The sequence below is a fragment of the Lagenorhynchus albirostris genome, chromosome 8 (genome assembly GCF_949774975.1).
Source record: "Lagenorhynchus albirostris chromosome 8, mLagAlb1.1, whole genome shotgun sequence".
Taxonomy (NCBI): Eukaryota; Metazoa; Chordata; class Mammalia; order Artiodactyla; family Delphinidae; genus Lagenorhynchus; species Lagenorhynchus albirostris.
This window is the reverse complement of record NC_083102.1, coordinates 22,936,936-22,942,551: the sequence shown is the minus strand read 5'-3', so window position 1 is coordinate 22,942,551 and position 5,616 is coordinate 22,936,936.

The following is a 5,616-nucleotide window of genomic DNA, read 5'->3' as shown; positions in this document are numbered from 1 at the left end:
TAGAGAAGAGCTAACATCCATCCTTCTCAAACTCTTCCAAAAAATTGTGGAGGAAGGAACACTCCCAAACTCATTCTATGAGGCCACCATCACCCTGATACCACAACCAGACAAAGACACTACAAAAAAAGAAAATTACAGACCAATATCACTGATGAATATAGATGCAAAAATCCTCAACAAAATACTAGCAAACAGAATCCAACAGCACATTAAAAGGATCATACACCATGATCAAGTGGGATTTATCCCAGGGATGCAAGGATTCTTCAATATATGCAAATCAATCAATGTGATACACCATATTAACAAACTGAAGAATAAAAACCATATGATCATTTCAATAGATGCAGAAAAAGCTTTTGACAAAATTCAACACCCATTTATGATAAAAATTCTCCAGAAAGTGGGCATAGAGGGAACCTACCTCAACATAATAAAGGCCATATATGACAAACCCACAGCAAACATCATTCTCAATGGTGAAAAATTGAAAGCATTTCCTCTAAGAGCAGGAACAAGACAAGAATGTCCACTCTCACCACTATTATTCAACAGTTTTGGAAGTCCTAGCCATGGCAATCAGAGAATAAAAAGAAATGAAAGGAATACAAATTGGAAAAGAACAAGTAACACTGTCACTGTTTGCAGATGACATGATACTATACATAGAGAATCCTAAAAATGCCACCAGAAAACTACTAGAGCTAATCAATGAATTCAGTAAAGTAGCAGGATACAAAATTAATGCACAGAAATCTCTTGCATTCCTATACACTAATGATGAAACATCTGAAAGAGAAATTAAGGAAACACTGCCATTTACCACTGCAACAAAATGAATAAAATACCTAGGAATAAACTACCTAAGGAGACAAAAGACCTGTATGCAGAAAACTATAAGACACTGATGAAAGAAATTAAAGATGATGCAAACAGATGGAGAGATATACCATGTTCTTGGATTGGAAGAATCAATGTATAGTATACATTGATTGATACAATGGTAGTATAGTCAAAATGACTATACTACCCAAAGCAATCTACAGATTCAGTGCAATCCCTATCAAACTACCAATGGCATTTTTCACAGAACTAGAACAAAAAATCTCACAATTTGTATAGAAACAGAAAAGACCCCAAACAGCCAAAGCAATCTTAAGAAAGAAAAACGGAGCTGGAGGAATCAGGCTCCCTGACTTCAGACTATACTACAAAGCTACAGTAATCAAGACAATATGGTACTGGCACAAAAACAGAAATATAGATCAATGGAATGGGATAGAAAGCCCAGAGATAAACCCACGCACATGTGGTCACCTTATTTTTGATAAAGGAGGCAAGAATATACAATGGAGAAAAGACAGCCTCTTCAATAAGTGGTGCTGGGAAAACTGGACAGCTACATGTAAAAGAATGAAATTAGAACACTTCATAACACCATACACAAAAATAAACTCAAAATGGATTAGAGACCTAAATGTAAGGCCAGACACTATAAAACTCTTAGAGGAAAACATAGGCAGAACACTCTATGACATAAATCACAGCAAGATCCTTTTTGACCCACCTCCTAGAGAAATGGAAATAAAAACAAAAATAAACAAATGGGACCTAATGAAACTTAAAAGCTTTTGCACAGCAAAGGAAACCATAAACAAGACGAAAAGACAACTCTCGGAATGGGAGAAAATATTTGCAAATGAAGCAACTGAGGAAGGATTAATCTCCAAAGTTTACAAGCTGGTCATGCAGCTCAATATCAAAAAAACAAACAATGCAATTCAAAAATGGGCAGAAGACCTAAATAGACATTTCTCCAAAGAAGATAAACAGATTGTCAACAAACACATGAAAGGATGCTCAACATCACTAACCATTAGAGAAATGCAAATCAAAACTACAATGAGGTATCACCTCACACCAGTTAGAATGGCCATCATCAAAAAATCTACAAACAATAAATGCTGGAGAGGGTGTGGAGAAAAGAGAACCCTCTTGCACTGTTGGTGGGAATGTAAACTGATACAGCCACTATGGAGAACAGTATGGAGGCTTCTTAAAAAACTAAAAATAGAACTACCATATGACCCAGCAATCCCACTACTGGGCATATACCCTGAGAAAACCATAATTCAAAAAGAGTCATGTACCACAATGTTCATTGCAGCTCTATTTACAATACCCAGGACATGGAAGCAACCTGAGTGTCCGTTGACAGATGAATGGATAAAGAAGATGTGGCACATATATATAATGGAATATTACTCAGCCATAAAAAGAAACGAAATTGAGTTATTTGTAGTGAGGTGGATGGACCTAGAGTCTGTTATACAGAGTGAAGTATATCAGAAAGAGAAAAACAAATACCGTATACTAACACACATGTATGGAACCTAAAAAAAAAAAAGGTTCTGAAGAACCTAGGGGCAGGACAGGAATAAAGACTCAGACGTAGAGAATGGACTTGAGGACATGGGGAGGGGGGAGGGTAAGCTGGGACAAAGTGAGAGAGTGGCATGGACGCATATACACTACCAAATGTAAAATAGATAGCTAGTGGGAAGCAGCTGCATAGCACAGGGAGATCAGCTCAGTGCTTTGTGACCACCTAGGGGGGTGGGATAGGGAGGGTGGGAGGGAGACGTAAGAGGGAGGGGATATGGGGATATATGTATATGTATAGCTGATTCACTCTGTTATAAAGCAGAAGCTAGCACACCATTGTAAAGCAATTATACTCCAATAAAGATGTTTGAAAAAAGGAAAAAATAAACATAGAAAAATGCACAAATCATAAATGTACAGTTCAATCAATATTCACAAGGTGAGCACAACCTTGTAACCAGCACCCAGATCAAGAAACAGAACATTATTAGCATTTCCCTAATGCTCCCGTCCAGTCACATCTCAACCCCCGGGTAACCACTATTCTGACTTTATTTTTTGGCCGGGCAGCACACTGGATCTTAGTTACGCAACCAGGGATCAAACCCATGCCCCCTGCAATGGAAGCACGGAGTCTAAACCATTGGACCACCGGGGAAGTCCCACGCTGTTCTGACTTTTAACATCATAGATAATTTTGTCTGCTTTTGGATTTCATATAAAAGGAATCAAACAATATATACTCGTGTATATGACTTTTGCTGAAAGTTGTGAAATTAATCTATGTTGTTGCATAAGGTTCACTCTCATTGCTTTTATATATATAAACATATACATGTATAAGTGAACCACTTTGCTGTACACCAGAAACTAACACAACATTGTAAATCAATTATACTTCAATTTTTGAAAAAAAGAATGCTTCTATGAACATTCTTCTACATAACTTCTACATAGTTTTTGGGAAATATAAGTACACATTTCTGGGTACTTCTTCTGACTTTATAACTAAAAGTGGAATTGCCAGTTTGTAGGGTTGTTTTCACTGATACTGCAAACAGATTTCCAAAGTGTTGTAGGTACTAATTTACATTCTCATCAGCAATGTATGAGAGCTTCTCTTGCTTCATGTTCTTGGCAACCTTGGTATATTGTTTTTCATTTTAGTCATCCTGGTGGGTGGGTAATGGTATTGCCTTGTAGTTTTAATTTACATTTCCCTGACGACTAATGAAGTTGAGCACCTTTTCATGAGCTTATCAGCCATATGGTTTGGATATCTTCTTTTGTCAAGTGCCTATTCAACGCTTTTAGGCAAACAATTTAAGCCTAAATTTACTTACCCTGAGTGATAAGAGCATTGTTCAGTATTCAGTTTAATTTCCAAAAAGCATGTTCTATTCATGGGCTACATTGAGAGATGATCCTTATACCTGTGTGCTACTTACATGATGTCATTTGGTTAATACAAGCACTCTGAAAGTAGAAGGCTGAGGTTATGCTCGTCTTACAGAAGAGGAAGCAGTCTCTGGGAGATTGTGACATGCTCAAAATAAGTGGCAGGACCAAGATCCTCGATAAAGATTTTGCTGTTTCCTGGCCAAGTGCTCACTCCACTATAGTGGTTTAATCTCCCCACCTATTATAACAAATATTTTGTATCACCGCCCCCCTTTACTACAATGAAATTAAATCTACAGATAATTTCAAAAGATAATCAGTTTGTTGCCCCCATGGTATAAAGGAGAAATAAAAGAATAATGGCTTATAGTAAATAATTACTATAATTACAAATAAAATAAGAATCTAATAATAGTATAATTACAAATGAAACAAATGTTCAAGTACAACTATACTAGAACATGTAATGAAATAATAGATGCTTAAAGCAGACTCACTATAAATTCAAACAGCCACAAATAAAGACAAACACAACTGGTTGTACTGACAACTCTAATCCCATACATTGCTGTCCCTGGCATGATTTTCCAAATCGGTGAACAACTTCAGACAAAATTCTGAACAAAACAAAGTACCATCTGGGCTTCCCTGCTGGCGCAGTGGTTGAGAGTCCGCCTGCCGATGCAGGGGACATGGGTTCGTGCCCCGGTCCGGGAAGATCCCACATGCCGCGGAGCGGCTGGGCCCGTGAGCCATGGCTGCTGAGCCTGCGCGTCTGGAGCCTGTGCTCCACAACGGGAGAGGCCACAACAGGGAGAGGCCCACGAACTGCAAAAAACACAAACAAACAAACCAAAAAAACAAAGTACCGTCATCCCTTAACTTACGTAGTTGTATTCCTGAGAAATTCACTGTACTTTTAAACCATGTAAAAAATATTTTGTGTTTATATACAAAAGGGAGTTAGGCTTTAGACTCAGATACCTTTGGACAGTTTTTCAGCTGCGTGAGTACTGATACACTCAAAAGTTGGACAGGATGCAGGACACGTCTTCATTTTGCGGGATTGTCACGTTCATTGCAGGATAACTTAGCGGGCCTGGCCGTGCCCTCGAAATGGCAGTAGTGTCCCCCAACTATTGTGACAACCCAAAACTTCTTGGAGCAGTACTGCTCGTCCTGAGGGCATTATACTACACGCTCTGCATGGCACAGGCCCGGGCTTAAATTCGGAGTGTGACCAAAAAGCTGGGCTTTGGACTGGGAAAGACCTGAGTTCAGTGGTCAGCCATTCATTCTCTGTAAGACCCTGAGCAAAGCCACTTAACATCTCTGAGCCTCAAGTCTCCAGCTATGGGGCTGGTCTCTGCCTCCCACAGCAGGAGCGGCAGTTGCTATGTCTCCCTTGAGCACAGCTGTGGCAGGCTGTGTGGAGAAGGCTTCCATCCCTCACACCCCATCACTCAGCCCTCCAGTCCACCCACCACCCCGCGTTGCAAGGTTGACCGGTTACTTCTGCATGTCGTTCTTTTTTTTTTGGCCATGACATGTGGCCTGCAGGACATTAGCTCAGAGTCCTAACCACTGGACCACCAAGGAATTCCTATATATAGTGCTTTTGATCTTCCCGGTCCCTGTTGATAAGTACATTCAGCAGTAGATGCTATGGAAGATATTAGCAAGTCTCTCAAAAAGAAATATCAAAACACATATCTATTGCATCAGTAGAAAATACTCCTTAAGGCTTTAGTTATGAAAAAATACACTGTTTGACACTTTCCCAAGTCTAATGAGTTACCTCATCCTGGTCAAAATCTTGGTAAATGT